Consider the following 24,702-nt stretch of genomic DNA (forward strand, 5'->3'; position numbering starts at 1 on the left):
TTGTTTTCCCGAGCCACATGGTGGAATTCAAGCCCCTCGAATCGAGCTGACATTTTGAGGACGACATTGCGATATGCCACCATTTTCGGATCCTTGGCATCGAAGTCTCCATTTATTTGAGATATTGCGAGGTTCGAGTCCCCGCGCACCTCTAGGCATAGAATGCCCATGGAAACTACCATCCGGAGACCATGTAATAGGGCCTCATATTCGGCTGCGTTGTTGGAGTCTGTGTATAGTATTTGGAGTACGTATTGGACTGTATCTCCAGTGGGGGACGTCAGGATGACGCTAGCCCCCAGACCAGCCAGCATTTTAGAGCCGTCAAAGTGCATGATCCAATTGGAGTACGCGCCATACTCTTTAGGGAGTTCGGCTTCTGTCCACTCGGCGAAGAAAGCGGCCAGTACTTGCGACTTAATGGCTCGCCATGGTCTATATGTTTTGTCGAACGGGAGGAGCTCGATAGCCCATTTGGCAATCCGGCCCGTGGCATCGCGGTTGTTTATTATGTCGTTGAGTGGTACTTCTGAGGCCACCATAATTGAACACTCTTGAAAGTAGTGTCATAATTTCCAGGATGCCATGAATACCGCGTATGCTATCTTTTGATAATGAATCTGGCCTCCAGTAGCTTGGCTAGCTCCTCTCCCATGGCTTGTCGCTTAGGTTCGGAGAAACGCCGAAGAGTCTGCTTGACCGGCTGGAATCCCTTTAGGATGTTAAGGCTATGGTCGGGCAGCCTGCATGGGATTCCTGGCATGTCTGAAGGATGCCAGGCGAATATGTCCCAATTCTCGCATAGGAACTCCCGTAGTGCGGCATCTATAGAGGGTTTTAACTATGCCCTGATGGATACTGTTTTTGTGGGGCAGTCGGATGGACATGGAATTTGACTATTTCATCCGCTGGTTTAAAAGAGGTGGACTTGGATATTTTGTCGAGTATCACATTGTCCCTGTCCACTTTGGAGCGCAGCGCAGTTAATTCCTCCGCCGCAAGGGCTTCGGATAATGCCTCGAGGGCCAGTGCGGCTGTTTTGTTCTCGGTGCGGAGTGCTATGTCCGGATCACTAGCTAGAGTGATGATTCCATTGGGCTCGGGCATTTTGAGCTTCATGTACCCATAATGGGGTATGTCTTGGAAGATCGTGAATGTCTCCCTCCCTAGAAGGGCGTGGTATCTACTGAACGGGGCCACTTCGAACCCCGGGGCGGGGGAGTACCCAACATGCTCTAAGGCTGTGTGTTGGTATGATATCCGATGTACTATGAATTTTGCAGGGCCCGTTAAGCCATCCCTCCAATACGGTTCCACGCCCTGTAGTGGGATTTTGCTTCTTTGTAATTGAGTCAGGCGACTTATGAGAGTTCACCCTTTTAGTTCGGACTGGGGGTTTTGTGAGAGCCGGATTATCCCAAAATTTTTTTGGGTTTTCTAGGCGCTTTCCATCGCACAGTACTTCCGTACTATGGCCGCCAAGTCAGCGAAGTGTGCTATGTCACGGCGACTTATGGCGTTGCGGATTCCCTTGTCCGTGCAATTGTTGCAAAAGAACGAAATTGCGTCTTCCTCGCAACAGTCCTTGACCTTGTTCATTACAAGGAGGAATTTGGCCCAATAGTGATGTACTGTCTCTTGGGGCTCTTGCCTAATGTGGGAAAGATCGTTTATACCTGGGTGGTTGGGTGGATTTAAGTCCAGACCTTGACCCAATCTGAGACTGCGGGGCGGGGGAGTTTCCGATCTTGGAAGTTCGGTCTCCGGGATGTTGCCCCGCAGGTTCAGCATGCAGCCTGATTCTAGGTTCAAGGTTAGGGCGATGTCCTCCCGTGGGCGGGCATCCGGCTCGGAGAGGTCGGGAATCCGGACATAGTTCGTCCTCAGGATAGAGGGAGAATCGCCACATTGCTCCTCCACCACCGCTATCTGATGGGTGACCGACGAAGAGTTAATCTCCCTTTGGTCGGGTTTAAGCCCAATCCGATCGTAGTCCGTAGCGACTCCCAGAGCGGCGATGCGACCAAGAGCTCGTTCAAAGAGGAGAGCTCCATTGGATCCATCTGCTCGGTGAATTTCGAGCCGATGTGGAGGCTATTTTCGATGACCCGAAAAGTCATCGTCGGCACAGCGGCCGAGCGGGCGGTCATGACGAAGCCGCCTAGTCGGAGAGTTTGGCCTACAGCCAGGGCTCCCCCAGAGGAGATGTTGTTCTTGACAACGAGACGAGCCATCCCTCCTTATGATGACGACACAGTGGAACTCTCAATGAAAGCACCAATGTCGGTCAAAACTGGTGGATCTCGGGTAGGGGGTCCCGAACTGTGCGTCTAAGGAGGATGGTAACAGGAGGCGGGGGACATGATGTTTACCCAGGTTCGGGCCCTCTCAATGGAGGTAATACCCTATGTCCTTCTTGATTGATCTTGATGATATGAGTATTACAAGATTTGATCTACCACGAGATCGTAGAGGCTAAACCCTAGAAGCTAGCATATGGTAAGATTGTTGTTGTCCTACAGACTAAACCCTCCAGTTTATATAGACACCGGAGGGGGCTAGGGTTACATAGAGTCGGTTACAAGGAAGAAGATCTACATATCCGTATTGCCAAGCTTGCCTTCCACGCCAAGGAGAGTCCCATCCAGACACGGGACGAAGTCTTCAATCTTGTATGTTCATAGTCCAACAGTCCGGCCAAAGGATATAGTCCGGCTGTCCGGAGACCCCCTAATCCAGGACTCTCTCAAACGCCACCACCCAAGGTATGCTATTTCATCTTAGAGAAGCTTTACTCCAAGTAATGGGTCAAAGCAGCTCAACAAGATGTGAATACATCAAAAGCATAAACGAAAAATGGTAACCCCATTTTGAGATTAAACAATGAGTGACCTACGATCAAGTGTTCACACTTGACTCCTCAGTCAATATACTCTAACATAGGTGACTTTGTCACCGCCCACTTCTAGATGAAGTTCTCTAGTGTTTCTGTGAGTCTTTGCATTTGTTCTTTGCATTCGTCCCTTGCATATTTATTCCCCTTCATTTCTAATTTTCTTTTCTCTTTGTTTTTGTTCTGCATTCCCATCATCCAATTCATTTCAAATCCTTTAGTTAATTCCTTGCAAATCTTTGTGAGATCTTATTTGCCTAGTGAGCTGAGGTGACTATTGCTCTTTCTCTGTGCTAAACTCGGACACACTAGTTTGCTACTTTCGGTCCAACCGAATCCTTTGAGTGCACCCGAAGAACAAAACTCGGTGCCACCGATTTCACTACAGAAAAGACAATTTGCCACTTGTTCCTGCATTTTGTTCCCTTGGCTACACTCGATGATTCTTGTCCTCTATCAGCATCACAATCTATATACTGCTTTGCTCTATGACTCAGGGACCAAACCTATTTTGACTCACACTCCAGAAGACCCCTTCTTAGAAATTGATGTCAAAGGGGGGAGAGAGATCACATCAGAGAGATCACATCAAAGCTTATTCTCTTCCAAAGGGGTAGAGAAAGAAAAAGGGAGAGAGAGGTAATCACATCAAAGGCCCTAGATGCTTGGTGTTCAAGAGGAGAGAAGTCACATGTCTTTAAGAGGGGAAAGACATGTCTATGTTATGTTTATGTTTATGTTCTGTTTTGCTCTAATTTTGTTTCCCTATGTTCTCCCGTTGACGGTGTCCTGGACTAGGGGCTACTCACCACGTCATCTCCCGATCTGTTAGATTGGGCCGAGGACCCCCATGGCTGTATACTCATGGGCCAGTTCGGACAACTACCGCATACATGGAAGATTCCACAGGGCTTGGTGATCAAGACAAGGACTCCTCCCCACCGGCGTATTCGGCTAGGACTCTTGTTATCCTAGGCCTCTAGTGCATTCTATAAACCGAGGCCAGGCTAGTCGATAGACCATATACATAGAATCATACCATAGGCTAGCTTTTAGGGTTTAGCCTCTCTGATCTCGTGGTAGATCTACTCTTGTACTACCCATATCATCAATATTAATCAAGCAGTACATAGGGTTTTACCTCCATCAAGAGGGCCCGAACCTGGGTAAAACAGCGTGTCCCCTGCCTCCTGTTACCATCCGCCTTAGACGCACGGTTCGGGACCCCCTACCCGGGATCCCCGGTTTTGACACCGACATTGGTGCTTTCATTGAGAGTTCCGCTGTGTGATCAGCAAAAAGGCCGATGGCTCGCCTGCAGATCAACTGCGACTTCGGCATCTTCGTCACCAGCTCGACTGGCCACCTTGGTTCGACCAAGAACTACGCCCCGTGTTCGGATCACCATGTTCGTACGAGGGCCTTCATCAAACATCAACTTCGATCTCTATCAAGATCAGGGAGGAATCATCCATGGAGCTCGAGGGCTCAACGACAACATTGCCCTCGGGCAGCCGTGCTGTTTTTTGGACAGCGAACTTGTATTCGCCGTCACCACCTCCTCGAGTGTCGGTTTGACGATCGCTTCAGTGAAGTAGTGCGGAATTACATCTACAACAGCCATGCAAAATTTCGTTGAGTTCCGATGGAGGAATTTCCGACAATCTACGATATACTGGAGCCCTATCAAATCTAGACGGGAATGTGGATGAGTTTAGGGCGTGGTCTTCAGAGCCCATCTCGGAGGTTCTTTGGAAGATCCAACCGTTCATCTACTGCGGAATTCCCATATCTACCACCCCTCCAAATTCCAGCTCGATCCGACAGTTCAAACTCCGGGAACCTTCCGATGAGTGGTCCAATTTTCGGATCCGTTTTCTGCGTGAATACGGATCCGACCCGAATTCATGTTTCTTTATGAACGTGATATTGGACAACCTTTTTAGAGGAATTCTCTTCTAGGGTATTGTGTGTTGTTTTTAAACACGTGCCCGTAAATTTTTAAGCCTCCCCTGAGGTCATCTTCATCATCATGCTGGTGTCAAACCAGTCCGACAATATTGCTCCAAGGCTGCCGACCTGCGCTAGACACGTCGTCACTTTGTTGAGCCGAGCTCAACTTCTTCGGATCATCATCTCGGCAAGCTGAACAAGAATCCGGGATCGCGAAGGATAAATCATCACCAACATCGTCGCCCCATGGATTACACGGAGCGGGCATACCGGCATCGCCGCACGGTCGCTTCATCTAGCCGGCATCGACCACGTCATGACCTGCATCGGCAGGGCCGCACTATTGCTTCTTCAAGCTGGTGTCCATCACGCCGACCTACTTCGACTCATCAGCTGACATCGAGGCTTCGACATCTCGGCTGGACCGGGGGCTTCACCATCTCTTCATCAACCTACTCCAGACACTTCGGCGTCACTAGCCGACCAGCTCCGTCACGTTAGCTGGACCGAGGGCTTTGCCTCAGCGAGCCAACCTTTGTCAGCATTGCCATGCCGTTGTTTTATCACCCATCAGGCAATGGGTGTGCGGATCGAATCCCAATTTTGGGAATCACCTTCCTTCGGATTGCTACAACAAATAAATCAGGTGCTATTAATCCCAGTATTTTTTGCTTGTTTGGGTTCATTTTCCCATGGAATTATTACTCTGGCTTGTCCATCATATGTACACAGGTCTATCAAATGGTGGCCGCATTAACGACGATCGCATGGTGGTTCGGTCAGTCTTCGTACATAGTCCGGCGAATGCCGCATCCGGAACTCGGACCGACCTGTGAATTCAGGCTTTGCCACGCCTTTACCGCATCACGCCGACGCCCTGCATAGACATTGACTTCGGCGCCAGGCCATATTTCTTTTATTACTCACTTTGCATAAATTATTTATTATGCAACGATTTTTTTAATTATTATTATTACTATTATCTCCGATTTGCACCATTTTTTGTGCACAGGAAAATGATCCGGGGACTTCGGCATCATTCTGCCGGTCTGCATTGACCATGCTATGTCACCACTTCGGCGTGTCAAGCTCTCCGCTCCGCCACCTCGGGACCGGCTTGGGGGATGGAACCTCGTCCCGCATCAAGCTCCAACCGCGTCATCAATGCCGAACACGTTAACCATCTAAGTCGCTTTCATGCTCAAAGTTTTTATTTTTAACTTGTGTTCGGTTCGACCAAGCATTATACTTTTTAGGAAAAAAGTTGCTTGTAAAAAATTTCCTTGTCCAAACTTTGTTTGTGTCACATATATTCAAATACCCCGTTTATTTGGGGGCTTCCTTTATGAAGCTTTTCCTCTTGCATATGATTATACTTGTACGGCTTCGTTCCTTGTTCGTGTATTACGCCACAATATGCACCATATTGACTTAAGCGATTCGCAAGCTGGGTTTCCTGGCTCTTGTGCTTACCCCTACGTTCCCGATTGTTCGGCTAGGGAGTAAAGGGAGCACCTCTGCGATTGTCACGACCAGGTCCTCCGAGCTCTGACCTCAGACTGGGTGAAGCCAAAAGCTAGCGCTCTTATTGTTTTCAATCATGGTCGGCACACAACGGAACTCATGAGTACAAAAAATCTATTGCACAAGTCTCATAGTAATAATGAGCACCAAGTAAGGTATCGGTGGGGGTACTATTTTCTTCGAAGATGCTTCTTACACTTCGTCTGTAATATAGCGTAAGTTCCATGAGCGTGCTTTGTCTGTTACAGCCTTATGGCCCGGTTGCCTGGTTATCGGAAACACTGTCGGTATTCTCGACAGGTGGAGTACATAACACTTTTCGGTCCTTGACCGAAGAGGGAGAAGCCGGAGGTCGGTTAAGACGCGTTTAAAGTTCGGTTGAACAAAGATATGATATAAGTACTTTGGTACATACAATCATTATACATAAAATCTTTTACCCAAGTCACTTGGGGGCTCTTAAAATTTATATGAGCTATTTTATAGTAAATGTGTTTTCTTCTTGGTCATTGCAAAGTCTTTTTCTATCGCTCCTTTTTTGACGTGAGTGTGTGGTCAATAGCCAGATAACCCATTTTCTCTCTAGTGGCCGCTCGAGTTTAGTTCGCTAAACTGGTCTAACGAGAAGCACTCCGCCTTCGGGATAGGAGGCTGCAGCCGTAGGCTGACCCGCTTGAAGTCTTGAGATCGAATGTGTAATGTTAAAGCACGACAGAAGCACTCTTTTTTTTTCTAAGACCAATTTTTGGATTGGCACCGAACACTTGATCTTGTTCGGACGTCAAGTTTTTACTGACATTTTTTGGTTTTCCAAGATTATGGCACTTTTAAACTATTTGTGTGTTTTCAGCACAAGTCTCGCAGTGCAATGCTGGACACCTTTATAGATTCGGCAAAAATATTCTCGGATATTGCTATATATGCATCGGTTTCGAATTGTGTCTTTGGTCAATAGTTGGGTTGCCCGGCTCCTGCACTTGCTTCCTACGTTCCGATATGTTCGGCTAGGCGTGCAAAGGGAGAACCACTGCGATTGTGCTTCCAGCTCACATGGTTAAGCACCTCAGTGGAGAAAGCCGAAAACTGACTGTCACAATAAGCGTAAACTGGTCAGTGATCCGATGACTGTGTTAAATGATGGGCCACTCATAACAATGGCCGAAGTGTTTACGGCTTGACCTTGACTGTCGCCGAACACTACCGGGGGCTATTAACTGGCCTCCCAAACTAAATCCTCGATATTTTGCTCTTACATTAGAGCTGAGGTTTCATGATCATGCTTAGCATGACAACCCAAAGAAAGGAGCCGATAGCGGGACTATTTTCTTTGGAAGACATTTCTTATGTTAAACAGTAATATAACATATCTCTCTGCGTACCATTGTTTATAAAACCGTATGGCCAGATTGCCTTGTTTGTCGTAAATCTTTGCCCTCATAAAGGCTTTATAAAGTAGGACAAACACTCCTCGGCTACTGGCCGAGGAGGTGGAAGCCGATGGTCAGTCAACAAAGTATTGTACAATGCGGATCCGAGCATTAATGACGTAAAGTACTTGGATACATAGAGTCATTACACATAATTTGTGATTTTACTATGGATATTGATCCTTAATTCGGCCACCCGTGCCCGCATTAAGGCTCGGGGGCTACTGGGCTTTGGGCTTATTATTTACAAACATTAAAGGGGCACATCGATCCCCTGATCTGGTGTTGCCACCCGCCCAGTGTCTCGGGGGCTACTGCATTGCCTGTTCAATGCAGAAAATTTTAAGTGTAATACAGTTGCCAAGGAGATTTTGATCCTGAGGTTGGTCGGCCGCACCCAACCTGAGTCTCGAGGACTGAGCACACTGCTTTTTTTGTCCCAAAGTATTCTGCCGAGCTAGGACTTGATCCTCAGGCCGATTTTGCAAATCAACCTGAGTCTCAGTGGCTACTGGGATCAGCAGTCTTATGTCATCCTTCAGGTGCATCTCGGGTTTTAGACTGATACACACCTTGAGGGCTACTGGCTATATATCTCAGCAGAGAATAAACTACACCAGTTAAAAATATTCACAATAAATCAGCCCGCGGTCGGGGTGGTGCACCACCTTGGAAGCAGTCCGGCATAAAGCTCAGGCGCTAGCGGCTAGCTCGATAGAGGGCATTTCCGGCATTAAGCTCGGCTAAACTCCTTTAACTTTTTTGAACCAAGGTGATATGACACCTCGGATATAGTCCGGCGTTGGAGCTCGGATACATTCCGGCGTTAGAGCTCGGAAGCAGTCCAGCATTGGTGCTCGGCTGCAAAAAATACCTCGAATGCAATCTAGCGTTAGAACTCAGACGCAAGAGGACACTGCCTCCCGGGAACAACTTCAAACCCGAGGTGTGGCATAAAAATAACAAGGCATTGATAAAGGCCAGAAACATAAAGGGGCTCCTCGGATACCCGACGTGTAAACTCATTGAATGCATTTCAGCGATCCTCAAGATCGAAGATGCGAAGATTTGTTGAACCAGTTTTCAAGACCGACAACCGAAGATGAAGAATAGTTCGGAAGAATCGAGGAGCGTCCCTAACTTGAAGAACGGTTCAGGGGGCTACTGACAGTGTCCTGGACTAGGGGCTACTCACCACGTCGTCTCCCGATCTGTTAGATTGGGCCGAGGACCCCCATGGCCGTATACCCATGGGCCAGTTCGGACAGCTGCCGCATACATGGAAGATTCCACAAGACTTGGTGATCAAGACAAGGACTCCTCCCCACCGGCGTATTCGGCTAGGACTCTTGTTATCCTAGGCCTCTAGTGCATTATATAAACCGAGGCCAGGCTAGTCGATAGACCATATACATACAATCATACCATAGGCTAGCTTTTAGGGTTTAGCCTCTCTAATCTCGTGGTAGATCTACTCTTGTACTACCCATATCATCAATATTAATCAAGAAGGACGTAGGGTTTTACCTCCATCAAGAGGGCCCGAACCTGGGTAAAACATCGTGTCCCCTGCCTCCTGTTACCATCCACCTTAGACGCACAGTTCGGGACCCCCTACCCGAGATCCACCGGTTTTGACACCGACACCCATTATCCAATACAAGATTCAGGGGGAGAAAGACTGCTAGGGAAGGAAATCCTTGAAATTCATTGCATATCTTTATGCTTGGGGACATGTCTATATCCAATAGAGTACCCAGTACTCACACTCTACATGTCATCCCAATCTTGGTACTCTTGTGGCTTCTTTTGTTTGCTCTGTCCAATAGATGTATCTATGTAATCTAACCTTGTTTACTAAGGTTCATCTCTTCCTAAGCCAGCTCAAGACCGCAAAGTAAGTATATGCATCACACTCATGTGCATGGAGATTTCTTGTTGATGTACATATTGTTTACAAGAAGGAATCATGAACATGAAGTTGCACTTCATATATTCATATCATTTGCCCTGATGCATATAGCCAAGATACATGTAACACATTGCTTGCTCTGTCATGATTATGCATTCACATGCTCTTACATTCCATATTGACATGGATGCATACATGTAGGGGGAGCCCATGCATGTTACATGTCTTTCCAAAGCTTTACATGCTATTCTCTATATCTTTATCTAAAGCTTTGATGTATGTTGTCATCAATTACCAAAAAGGGGGAGATTGAAATCACAAGTGCTCCCTGGGTGGTTTTGGTAATTAATGTCAACATATCTCTTGTTAGACTAATGTTTCATCTAGTATATTTCAGACAAGTTCAACAGATGGAGTGGTGTGGACAAGAGGATATGGAACCCTTTCAAGATGCTAAGGACAAAGGATTGGTGCAAGCTCAAAAAGCTCAAGACTCTTCATTTTACTTTTAGTGATCCAAGATCACATTGAGTCCATAGGAAAGCCAATACTATTAAAAGGAGATGAGGTGTTTCTTAACGGGTTACTTGCTCAAAATGCTTAGTGATATGCTCCAAAACCCTCAACCACTTTCCCATATCCACATATGTCCCAAACCAAAAGTCAAACTCAGCCCCACCGAAACTTTCTATCCGACACCACCACGTTCAGTTGACATAGCCAGTGCTACAAAACCCTAGTATTTTCGGTATCACCGATAGGGATCTCGGTCTCACCGAGATGGGATTGCAAACTCTCTGTTTCCCTTTGTAACGTTTCGGTCTCACCGAAATGAGCGAATCAGTCCCTTCGACTTTGCTAGACCAATTCTCTAGTTAGCTTATTACCAAAGTTGGTCTTACCGAGTTTGTGTAATCTGTCTCACCGAGATTACATTATGCCCTAACCCTAATGAAATCGGTCTCACTGAGTTGACATGTCAGTCCCACTGAAATGCCTAACGTTCACATTTTGAACTAAATCGGTCTGACCAAGTTTTTTGATTTGGTCCCACCGAGTTTGGTGATTTGTGTGTAATGGTTAGATTTTGTGAGGAGGATATATATACCCCTCCACCCACTCTTGATCCGCGGAGAGAGCCATCAGAACATACCTACACTTCCATAATACATTTTCTAAGAGAGAACCACCTACTCATGTGTTGAGGTCAAGATATTCCATTCCAACCATGTGAATCTTGATCTCTAGCATTCTCCAAGTTGCTTTCCACTCAAATCATCTTTCCGCCAAATCCAAATTAGTGAGAGAGAGTTGAGTGTTGGGGAGACTATCATTTGAAGCACAAGAGCAAGGATTTCATCATCAATACACCGTCTGTTACCTTTTGGAGAGCGGTGTCTCCAAGATTGGTTAGGTGTCACTTCGGAGCCTCCGTCAAGATTGTGGAGTTGAACCAAGAAGTTTGTACGGGCAAGGAGATCTCCTACTTCGTGAAGATCTACCCTAGTGAGGCAAGTCCTTCGTGGGAGATGGCCATGGTGGGATAGACAAGGTTGCTTCTTCGTGGACCCTTCATGGGTGGAGCCCTCCATGGACTTGCGCAACCGTTATCCTTCGTGGGTTGAAGTCTCGAACAACGTGGATGTATGATAGCACCACCTATCAGAACCATGCCAAAAATCTCCGTGTCTCCAATTTCGTTTGCACACTCCAATCCCATCCCTTTACATTCTTGCAAATTGCGTGCTTTACTTTCCGCTGATCATATACTCTTGCCATGCTTGCTTGAATGTATTGTGAATGTTTAAACTTGTGCTAAAATTCTACATTAACTTGAAGAAAATAAAAACTTCAACTTATCTTTGTTAGGAGTCTATTCACCTCCCTCCAGACACCTCTTCTCGATCCTTTCATCAATCCCTTCACGGCCACTTGCAGAAGTAAGATCTGATAAAGATAATAAGATAAATATTTTTTGTATTTTTGTTGTACAGATTGAAAAGTAAAGATTGCAAAATAAAATAAATAGAAAACTAGAATTGTAGATCGGAAACTTATATGATATAAAATAGACCCGGGGGCCATAGGTTTCACTAGTGGATTCTCTCATGATAGCATGTATTACGGTGGCTGAACAAATTACTGCCGAGCAATTGAGAGAAAAGCGCATAGTTATGAGAATATCTAGGCATGATCATGAACATAGGCATCATAAGAACAAAGTAATGCTTTAGGTAAGATGACATGATGTAGAGGGATAAACTCAAGGAATATGAAATAAACCCCATCTTTTTATCCTCGATGGCAGCAGTACAATACGTGCCTTGCTGCCCCTGCTGTCACTGGGAAAGGACCCCGCAAGATTGAACCCCAAGCTAAGCACTTCTCCCATTGCAAGAAAGATCAATCTATTAGGCCAAACTAAACCGATAATTCGAAGAGACTTGCAAAGATATCAAATCGTGCATATAAGAATTCGGAGAAGAACCAAATATTGTTCATAGATAAACTTGATCATAAATCCACAATTCATCGGATCTCGGCAAACACACCGCAAAAGAATATTACATTGAATAGAACTCCAAGAACATCGAGGAGAAATTGGTATTGAGAACCAAAGAGAGAGAAGAAGCCATCTAGCTAATAACTATGGACTTGAAGATCTGTGGTAAACTACTCACACATCATCGGAGAGGCTATGGTGTTGATGTAGAAGCCCTTCGTGATTGATTCCCCCTCCGACAGATCGCCGAAAAAGGCCCCTAGATGGGATCTCACGGGTGCAGAAGGTTGCGGTGGTGGAAAAGTGGTTTCGTGGCTCTCTTGGATGTTTTTAGGGTATAAGAGTATATATAGGTGAAAGAAGTACGTCGGTGGAGCTCCGTGGGGCCCATGAGGGTGGGGGCGCGCCCCCTGCCTCGTGGGAGCTTTGCGGACTTCCAGACTTGTACTCCAAGTCTCCTGGGTTGCATTTGTTCCAAGAAAGATCCTTGCGAAGGTTTCATTCCGTTTGGATTCCGTTTGATATTCCTTTTCTGCAGAACACTGAAATAGGCAAAAAGCAGAAACTGGCACTGGGCCTCCGGTTAATAGGTTAGTCCCAAAAATAATATAAAAGCGCATATTAAAGCCCATTAAACATCCAAAACAGATAATATAATAGCATGGAACAATCAAAAATTATAGATACGTTGGAGACGTATCAGCATCCCCAAGCTTAATTCCTGCTCGTCCTTGAGTAGGTAAATGATAAAAATAGAATTTTTGATGTGGAATGTTTCCTAACATAATTTTCAATGTAATTTTCTTTATTGTGGCATGAATATTCAGATCCTAAAGATTCAAGACAAAAGTTTAATATTGACATGAAAATAATAATACTTCAAGCATACTAACCAAGTAATTATGTCTTCTCAAAATAACATAGGCAAAGAAAGCTTATCCCTACAAAATCATATTGTTTGGCCATGCTTCATTTTCGTCACACAAAATGCTCCCATCATGCACAACCCCGATGACAAGCCAAGCAATTGTTTCATACTTTAGTATTCTCAAACTTTTCCAACTTTCACGCAATACATGAGCGCGAGCCATGGACATAGCACTATAGGTGGAATAGAATATGATGATGGAGGTTGTGTGGAGAAGACAAAAAATGAGAGAGTCTCACATCGACGCGGCTAATCAACGGGCTATGGAGATGCCCATCAATTGATGTCAATGCGAGGAGTAGGGATTGCCAAGCAACGGATGCACTAGAGCTATAAATGTATGAAAGCTCAACAAAACAATCTAAGTGGGTGTGAATCCAACTTCCTTGCTCATGAAGACCTAGGGCATTTTGAGGAAGCCCATTGTTGGAATGTACAAGCCAAGGTCTATAATGAAAATTCCCACTAGTATATAAAGTGACAAAATAGGAGACTCTCTATTATGAAGATCATGGTGCCACTTTGAAGCACAAGTGTGGAAAAAGGATAGTAACATTGTCCCTTCTCTCTTTTTCTCTCTTTTTGGGACTTCTTTTTTTATTTGGCCTTTCTCTATTTTTTCCTCACATGGGACAATGCTCTAATAATGATGATCGTCACACCTATATTTATTTACAACTCAAAAATTACAACTCGATACTAGAACAAAATATGACTCTATATGAATGCCTCCGACGGTGTACCGGGATGTGCAATGATTCAAGAGTGACATGTATAAAAATTATGAGCGGTGGCTTTGCCACGAATACGATGTCGACTACAGGATCATGCAAGGCAATATGACAATGATGAAGTGTGTCAAAATAAACGGAACGGCGGAAAGTTGCATGGTAATGTATCTCCGAATGGCTATGGAAATGCCATAATAGGTAGGTATGGTGGCTGTTTTGAGGAAGATATAAGGAGGCTTATGTGTGATAGAGCATATCATATCACAGGGTTTGGATGCACCGGCGAAGTTTTCACCAACTCTCAAGGTGAGAAAGGGCAATCCATGGTACCGAAGAGGCTAGCAATGATGGAAGGGTGAGAGTGCGTATAATCCATGGACTCAACATTAGTCATAAAGAACTCACATACTTATTGCAAAAATCTACAAGTCATCAAAAACCAAGAACTACGCACATACTCCTAGGGTGTAGTTTGGTAGGAAAAGACCATTGCTTGTCCCCGACCGCCACTCGTAAGGAGGACAATCAAAGAAACATCTCATGCTTCAAATTTGTTACACACCGCTTACCATATGTGTATGCTACGGGACTTGGAAACCTCAAAATAAGTATTTATAAAATTCACAAATACTCAACTAGCATGACTCTAATATCACCATCTTCATATCTCAAAACAATGATCAAGTATCAAACTTCTCATGGTATTCAATGCACTCTATATGAAAGTTTTTATTATACCCATCTTGGATGCCTATCATATTAGGACTAATATGATAACCAAAGAAAATTACCATGTTGTTCTAAAAGACTCAAAATAATATAAGTGAAGCATGAGAGATCAATTATTTCTTTAAAATAAAACCACCACCGTACTCTAAAAAGATATAAGTGAAGTACTAGAGCAAAATTATCTAGCTCAAAAGATATAAGTGAAGCACATAGAGTATTCTAATAAATTCCGATTCATGTGTGTCTCTCCCAAAATTTGTGTACAGCAAGGATGATTGTGGTAAACTAAAAATCAAAGGCTAAAATCATACAAGATGCTCCAAGCAAAACACATATCATGTGGTGAATAAAGATATAGCCTCAAGTAAAGTTACCGATAGAAGAAAATGAAAGAGGGGATGCCTTCCAGGGAATCCCCAAGCTTAGGGTTTTGGTTGTCCTTGAATTTTACCTTCGGGTGCCTTGGGCATCCCCAAGATTAGGCTCTTGCCACTCCTTGTTCCAAAATAAATCAAATCTTTACCCAAAAACTTGAAAACTTCACAACACAAAACTCAACAAAAAATCTCATGAGGTCCGTTAGGATAAGAAAACAAATCACCACTTTAAGGTACTGTAATGAACTCATTCTTTATTTATATTGGTGTTAAACCTACTTTATTCCAACTTCTCTATGGTTCATACCCCATGATACTAGCCATAGATCCATCAAAATAAGCAAACAACACACGCCAAACAAAATCTGTCAAAAACAGAACAGTCTGTAGCAATCTGCAAGTTTCAAATACTTCTGTATCTCCAAAAATTCTGAAAAAATAGGAAGACCTAAATAATTTGTATATTGATCTACTGCAGTTGGAATTGGTATTTTATAGCTCTCTAGTAAAAAATCAAAATTATTATCGTGAGCACATACTTTCTGTTTTTTTCAGAAAGATCAAATAACTATCACCCAAGAAGATCCTAAAGGCTTTACTTGGCACAAACACTAATTAAAACATAAAAACACAATCATAACAGAGGATAGATGATTTATTTTATTACTAAACAGGAACAAAAAGCATGGAACAAAAATAAAATTGGGTTGCCTCCCAACAAGCGTTGTTGTTTAACGCCCCAAGCTAGGCATAAAAGCAAGAATAGATCTAGGTATTGTCATATTTTCCCTTTTGGTGATAAAGAGAGACTTTCTTATCTAAAGCATTTATCTTTCTATTTTGTGAAATCACATGGCCATTAATGGTAGAAGAAGGATTAAGTACGCTACGAAAATTTGCATCTAAGCTAGCCTTCATCTCTTTGATAATTTCATTCTGATAAAAACACAAAAGAGAGGTGGACTCAACTTTCAAACTCATGGGGTTCCCAAATATAGCTTTCATACTTTCATAAGTATCGATGGCATCCCCCTCAAGAAAACCGTCTTCAAAAATAGAATCTAAAACTTGCTTGAAAGAAGCGGCTAAGCCAACATAAAAACTTTTTAAGTATATTTCAATTTGATATTGGGGTACATAGCTGGCTCGGATCCTTAACAGCCTATCCCAAGTATCTTTCAAAGATTCATCAAGCAAATAACGAAGAATTCCGGGGTCATCTTCATCAAAATTACTTTGACTCTCATTGATAATCCCGGTGGGTCTTTCCAAAGCATTATTATTTATGAGCTTAGAAATGATAGAGGGGTTATCCAAGCTATTAAAACCCGAGAAACTCTTAGCCCCTTTAGGTTTGGCCACAATAAGGGAAAGACAAGCTTTAAGCAAACAAGAGGGCAACGATAGAAGGCAAAGGAGAAAGGGCGAATAAAACTACAAAGGTGAAGTGGGGGAGAGGAAAACGAGAGGCAAATAGCAAATAATGTAATGTGAGGGACAAGAGTTTGTGATGGGTACTTGGTATGTCTTGACTTGAGCGTAGATCTCCCCGGCAACAGTGCCAGAAATCTTTCTTACTACCTCTTGAGCATGCGTTGGTTTTCCTTGAAGAGGAAAGGGTGATGCAGAAAAGTAGCGTAAGTATTTCTCTCAGTTTTTGAGAACCAAGGTATCAATCCAGTAGGAGACTACATGCAAGTCTCCTAATACCTGCACAAACAATCAAGAACCTTGCAACCAACGCGATAAAGTGGTTGTCAATCCCTTCACGGCCACTTGCAAAAGTGAGATCTGATAAAGATAATAAGATAAATATTTTTGGTATTTTTGTTGTATAGATTGAAAAGTAATGATTGCAAAATAAAATAAATAGTAAACTAGAATTGTAGATCAGAAACTTATATTATATAAAATAGACCCGAGGGCCATAGGTTTCACTAGTGGCTTTTCTCATGATACCATGTATTACGGTGAGTGAACAAATTACTGGCGAGCAATTGATAGAAAAGTGCATAGTTATGAGAATATCTAGGCATGATCATGAACATAGGCATCACGTCCGTGTTAAGTAGACCGAAACGATTCTACATCTACTACTATTACTCCACAGATCGACCGCTATCCAACATGCATCAAGAGTATTAAGTTCATAAGAACAGAGTAATGCTTTAGGCAAGATGACATGATTTATAGGGATAAACTCAAGCAATATGATATAAACCCCATATTTTTATCCTCGATGGCAACAATATAGTACGTGTCTTGCTGCCCCTACTGTCACTTGGAAAGGACACCGCAAGATTGAACCCAAAGCTAAGCACTCCTCCCATTGCAAGAAAGATCAATCTAGTAGGCTAAACTAAACTGATAATTCGAAGAGACTTGCAAAGATATCAAATCATGCATATAAGAATTCAGAGAAGAACCAAATATTGTTCATAGATAAACTTGATCATAAATCCACAATTCATTGGATCTTGACAAACACACCGCAAAAGAATATAACATCGAATAGATCTCCAAGAACATCGAGGAGAACTTTGTATTGAGAACCAAAGAGAGAGAAGAGGCCATCTAGCTAATAACTATGGACTCGAAGATCTGTGGTAAACTACTCACACATCATCGAAGAGGCCATGGTGGTGATGTAGAAGCCCTCTATGATCGATTCCCCCTCCGGCAGATCGCCGGAAAACGCCCCCAGATGGGATCTCACGGGTACAGAAGGTTGCGGTGGTGGAAAAGTGGTTTTGTGGCTCTATTGGATGTTTTTGGGTATAAGAGTATATAGAGGCGAAACAAGTACGTCGGTGGAACTCCATGGGGCCCACGAGGGTGGGGACGCGCCTACCCCCCGGGCGCGCCCCTTGCCTCGTGGAAGCTTCGCGGACTTCCAAACTTGTACTCTAAGAAAGATCCTCGCGAAGGTTTCGTTCCGTTTGGATTCCGTTTGATATTCCTTTTCTGTGAAATACTGAAATAGGAAAAAAAACAGAAAATGGCACTGGGCCTCCTCTTAATAGGTTAGTCCCAAAAATAATATAAAAGTGCATATTAAAGCCCATTAAACATCCAAAACAGATAATATAATAGCATGGAACAATAAAAAATTATAGATATGTTGGAGACGTATCATCGTCGTACCATGGTGGCAACTCTAGCCTGAAATTCGGCAGCCACTGCACCTGTCGCAAAGAGGTGGAGAAAGCTCGGAGGCACGCGATGCCTCCGAACGCGCCCGGCGGACTAGCAGGAGGAGCGATGCCCACCATGGGAACTGAACAACGAGGGCGGGGTGCGGCTGATGAAGAGGTAGACCTCGACACGCCCCTACCTAGCACGCCAAATGTCGTATTCAGGGCTCCGCAGACCCAAGGAAAGGTTCGAACTCTCGAGCGTGTGCGAAGAACTCGACCTCACCAGCCAACCCGTTCATTGCCCCCATGGCCTAGCTCGATGGACAAGGAAGAAAACGGACATAGCAGTTTACCTAGGTTCGGGCCACTTTGCGGTGTAATACCTAATCCATCTTTGTCGTGGGTTAGCCTCGCGAGGGGCTGAGGATGAACTGGTACAGAGGAAGAACAACCTCACGAGGTATGTTCTCGTGCGGGTGTGAGCAAGAGATGTCTCTCCTCTCCTATGGTGGTGGCTAAGCTATATTTATAGTGGCCTTAGTCCTCTTCCTCCAAGCAAAGGCGGCAAGGGATCCCACAATGGCCAATTTTGAAGGGGGACAAGAAGCACATCATATCCTAACCAAAGGTGGTCTTCGCCTGCAAAGCTTCTGGTTGTGACGCTGCGGTAGGCTCGGTGATGACATCCATCTTGCCGTCCTGGTGGTCTTGGTCTTGTTCCGTGTTAATGGAAACCTTTGGGTGATTCCTCGGGACCCCGCACTTGCGCTTGCCTCCTTAGCACCAAAGAGAAAACCTGTTGTTCTGCACCCGCTGGCGCTCGCCTAGCCTTGGTTTTCATGGCTGGCGTCACCTCGACCTCATGAGGTGGGCGCCCACATAGAAATCCCTGCTCCTCGGGAGCCAGCATGAGGAGGCCACTCCCTCCGGAGGTCTTGATGTCGTCCTCCTCACGAGGCTTGGCCCCTCGCGAGGGTCTTCCTTGAAGGTGTTGAAGATGGGTCATACCAGACCATTGAAGGAGCCACACCGTGGGGCGCAAGTAGGCAAGTCTGGGTGCCATGGTTCCCAGAACACCGACAGCATGGATGACGATGTAGATCATAGCGTCGCCTGACTCCTGATGGTGCCAGTAGTGGCCGCGCTATGTTCTCGTCGTCATGAGCCAGTCGCTGGGGTGGCATGGTGACGAGGTGGAGTCGCTTGGGGTTCGGTGGCTCCGTTCAGCACATCGGCTGGGCCAGCTCATCCCAGGGGCGGCACATGCCCTGCGGCCGCGCCCGCAGCGGGAGCGGCCAGAGAGTTGCAGTTCTCCCTAGAGCGAGTGCCACCGCTGCAGCTATGCCCTTCGGCAAGGCAGAGAGGTTGTAACGCCCTTGATGCGGCTATATCTCCCACGTGTCGAAGCACGACTTAGAGGCATAACCACATTGAAAGCAATGTCGCAAGTGAGGTAATCTTCGCAAACAGCCCATGTAATACAATAAGGGAAAAGATACATAGTTGGCTTACAATCGCCACTTCACACAAATACATGAATAAAGCATTACATCATCCAAATACAATTAGGGCCCGACTACGGAGCCAAAATAAAAGAAGACTACCCCAAATGCTACACAGATCCCCGATCGACCCCAACTGTGCTCCACTACTGATCAACTAGAACGAAACAACACAAAGGGCAAGATCTTCATCGAGCTCCTCCTTGAGCTTGGTTCCGTCATCTGCACGGTTCAACGGCACCTGCAAGCTGGTTTTGGAAGTATCTGTGAGTCACGGGGACTCAGCAATCTCACACCCTCGTGATCAAGACTATTTAAGCTTATAGGTAAGGTAATGGTATGAGGTGGAGCTGCAGCAAGCGACTAGCATATTTGGTGGCTAACATACGCAAATGAGAGCGAGAAGAGAAGGCAAGGCACGGCCGATAAAACTATGATCAAGAAGTGATCCTAGAACAACCTACGTCAAACATAACTCCAACACCGTGTTCACTTCCTGGACTCCGCCGGAAAGATACCATCACGGTTTCACACACGGTTGATGTATTTTAATTAAGGTCAACTTCAGGTTTTCTACAACTGGACATTAACAAATTCCCATCTGCCCATAACCGCAGGCACGGCTTTCGAAAGATCATATCCCAGCAGGGGTGTCCCAACTTAGCCCATCACAAGCTCTCATGGTCAACGAAGGATATTCCTTCTAGCGGGAAGACCCGATCAGTCTCAGAATCCCGGTTACAAGACATTTCGACAGGTAAAACAAGACCAGCAAGACCACCCGATGCACCGACATCCTGATAAGAGCTGCACATATCTCGTTCTCAGGGCAACACCGCATGAGCGCTCCGTATAACTAAAACAAAACCTCGAGTTTCCCCGAGGTGGCGCTGCAAAGGACTCTAGTTCGGACCAACACTTAGACAAGCATTGGCCTGGGGGGGTTAAAATAAAGATGACCCTCAGGATGCGCGACTCCCAAGGGAAAAAGGCTAGGTGGCGAATGGTAAAACCAAGGTTGGGCCTTGCTGGAGGAGTTTTATTCAAGGCGAACTGTCAAGGGGTTCCCATTATAACCCAACCGCGTAAGGAACGCAAAATCCGGGAACGTAACACCGATATGACAGAAACTAGGGCAGCAAGAGTGGAACAAAACACCAGGCATAAGGCCGAGCCTTCCACCCTTTACCAAGTATATAGATGCATTAATTAAATAAGAGATATTGTGATATCCCAACAATAATATCCATGTTCCAACAAGGAACAAACTCCAATCTTCACCTGCAACTAACAACGCTATAAGAGGGGCTGAGCAAAGCGGTAACATAGCCAAACAACGGTTTGCTAGGACAAGGTGGGTTAGAGGCTTGGTTTAACAATATGGGAGGCGTGATAAGCAAGTGGTAGCTATCGCAGCATAGGCATAGCAAAAGAGCGAGCAACTAGCAAGCAAAGATAGAAGTGATTTCGAGGGTATGGTCATCTTGCCTGAGATCTCGCAAGGAAGAAGAACGAGTCCATGAAGAAGACAAACGGACGTAGCCAACGGATCCTCACAAACGCAATGTTACCGGATTACCGAGAAGAAGTACACGGAAAGAAAGCAAACAACATAGTAAACAATCATCACATAAGGATGGCATGATGCGCAAACAAGTATGATGCATGTCCGGTTTAATGAGGCATGGCATGGCAAAGTGCACAAGCAATCCTATAAATTAAGTGGAGCTCAGTATGCTACTCCGTTGCATATTGACGAAACACCACGTGACTTATTTAGTTCGATCTTGTTTATGTACCAAACAATATTAAATGTTGTTAAACATGGCAAGAGGGTGAAGCAAAAGAAAACTACCTATCCAGGCAAGTTTAAATTATGAGGCCGGAACAACAAAACAAAAAGTCCGGAAACTCCTCATGTGCATATATTAGGTTTGGTACTGATCTGCCCTAAACACAATTTTAGAGTTGTTAAACATGCAAAGAGATGTCACCATGTTAAAATAGGCATGTTTCTACCCCATTTACATATAAAGTTTATTAAGTTCGGAGCTACGATTAATTAGTTATGACTTAAAGCATTTTAGCATGGCATAGGAGCAAATTTAACCAAACATCATTTTAAATATTTTAAACATGGTTGAAAATTGGATAAAATTAAACTACACATAATTCTAAACATTTTCCATATATAATACATTTTAATAAGATGCACGGTTGATGTGTTTTTATATGCATGAAGTGCAAGGGTTAAACTGTAAAACTGTAAAACCCTGGTAAATAGAAAAATCGCAGAACCAAGAAAAAACATCCACTGGGCCGAATCTAAGACAGACCCAACAGTGCACAGGGGCTAGAAGGGGCTGCTCACATTGGGCTTTTGAGGTCTGGCTGGGTGAGGAGGCACTGGGCCTACTGCGCGCTTGTGGCCCAAGAACACAGGAGGCCGACTTGGGGCGACGCAGTCAACGCTCGATGATGTGTGGGCTGCAGCAGTCATCTCGTCCCTGCTCACGCGAAGCAGAGGCGCGGCGAGGCAGTACTTGAGCGGCTAGAGTCCGGAAGCGGCAGCACGACGGCGGGATCCGGCGGAAGAGGTGATGCTCGATGCGGGAGCAGAGGACGGCTCCAAGCTCGGGGTTGCGGAGGAGCAAGGGACCGCGGCTGCGGACATCGAGGGGCTCCGGCGAGGTCTTGGCAGCGAGGCAGGGATTTGGCGAGACTCCGAGAGGGGGCAGCTTCGCCCTGAACTGGTCGGCGGGGCGAGCAGCAAAGCAGCAACGGGGGTCTCCGGTGGCGGAGCTCGACGCGGAGGCCGGCAGGGGCTCTACAGCAACGACGACGGGGCAATGCAAAACAGAGAGAGAGAGATGAGATGAGGGGACCGGAGGAAGGAGAGAAAGAGAACCAGGGCGGCGCTCAGCTGAGACAGCAACGGTGGAGAAGCTCGGGACCCTCCTGGTCCAGATCGAGCGAGGCAGGAGGACTCGGTCAACTGCTCGAGCGGGGTCGAAGTGCTCATCCTCTACTCAACGCAGAGCTGCGGGCGGCGCCTGGAGTAGAGCTCTGGCGAGCGAGGCGAAGGGGCGGCAAAGCCGAGGGCATTGGGAGATGGCGGCGGACTGGAAGGAGCAGGCGGGGCTCGGGACAGCGCTTGGGCTGCGGCACGAAGACGACGGCGGCGATGCGTATGGGGCTGCGGGCGCGCCTCGTGGTCCTGCTAGAAGTAGATGAAGCAGATGAACGATGGCACTGGCGTCTTGGTTCCCTGTGAAGAATAAGAAGAGAACAAGGGGAGAGCTTGCGCGTACGAGGGAGAGAAAGAAGGAAGGGAAAGGAGCAGGGGAGGAAGGGCGCAGGGCACGGCCTGGTGGCGCTGGTTGCTGGCGAGGAGTGATTTGGAGGCCTCGGGCACGAGGAAATCGGCGAGTGATGCGGGTTGGTTGGCTGCAGAAAACGAGGTGGAGTAGATCGGAAAGGATCCTGAGGGAGATGGAAGAGAGTGGCGGCGACGGAGGATCCCTAGAAATTAGGGATCTGGTCTTCGGATAGACTGATATATATAGCGGGTAGGTTAGGCTAGGGGCTATCTCGTCCCTCCGATCGTAATCGGACGGATGGAAAAAAATATGTTAGGAAGTCCAATTAACAAAACGGAGACGTTTTGTAGATGTTTGGTGATGATCCGGACCCAACGGTGACTACTGTCCGGGTCGGGTCCGAGACAGCTTCGGACACGCGCGAGGGGGCGATGCACTGTGCAGAGAGGGTTAGGCTGGGCCTAGGTGGACTGTGGAGAGCGGGTTGGTCTGAGAGAAGAGGGGAGAGAAACAGCCCGGCATGGTTTTCGGAGACCAAAAATGTCCGACGTTAGACCAGCTATACTACCGCTTTAGTTAACGGTTGGGCTATCAAACAGACTCCGAATGCGATGAAAGTTTACACGCGGTCTATCTACACTACAATAAGACCACACGCCAACTTTCAACCCAATACGAGAACATTTTCCGGCCACTTATAAAATAATATTTTGGACATGCCGCGGGCGCGTGCAAGTGTGGTTGAACTTAGAACGGACAATGGACGGAACTGGGGGAACCCGGACAGATGCAGGTTTTGAAAACATGATGATGCAATGCACATGATGACATGACAAGATGCGACACGCAAGCAAAGACAGGGCAACAACAGCGAATAACTGGATGACACCTGGCACATTGGTCTCGGGGCATCACAGAGGTGCAGCCGGAATGATCTCTCCACCCATACCTCATTGAAAATGGCCGCTGGGATGCTGGTGGCGCTGTTCTTCTTCGGTGCCTCCTGCTCCCGTTTCGGTCACATGGGAGGTGGTGACAATACCGCTTGGGCCGGCCACGTCCGCCGCAGCGTCCACATCCCCGTGCGTCCCCGTAGCCCCCACTGCGTCAGCGGCCGTGTGTGATGTGGCCTTCGAGGCGGCCGGGTGAGCTGCGGCACCGGGCTTCTTCATGGGCTCCATGGATGATGTAGCTGTTGAAGAAGAAGAAGAAGAAGTAGATGGTGATGATGATAATGATAATGATGATGATGACGACGCACTGCGTACACTCCTCAGGTTCACACAAGCACTGCCCCCTACCTGGCGCGACAAAGATGTCGTGGGAAACCATGACCACCTATGGGACCATCGGCCCCTTTGTGGTTCGACGGGGGGGGGGGGGGGCACGTTGCACAAAGAGCGGAGGGCATAGCGTAGCACGACAGACATTAATACGTCTCCAATATATCTATATTTTTTGATTGTTCCATGCTGTTATATTATCAATCTTGGATGTTTTATAATCATTTTATATCATTTTTTGGTACTAACCTATTGACATAGTGCCAAGTGCGAGTTACTGTTTTTTGCATGTTTTTTACATCGCAAAAAATCAATGCCAAATAGAGTCCAAATGCAACGAAACTTTACGGAGATTTTTGGGACCAGAAGACACGTAATGGGCCAAGGCTATGCCTGGGGGTGCTCCGAGGAGAGCACAACCCACCAGGGCACGCCAGGAGGCCTAGGCGCGCCCTGGTGGGTGGTGCTCACCTCGGGTGCCCC

The sequence above is a fragment of the Triticum urartu genome, chromosome 1A (assembly GCF_056163025.1).
Source record: "Triticum urartu cultivar PI428250 chromosome 1A, HENAU_Tu73, whole genome shotgun sequence".
NCBI classification, from domain to species: Eukaryota; Viridiplantae; Streptophyta; class Magnoliopsida; order Poales; family Poaceae; genus Triticum; species Triticum urartu.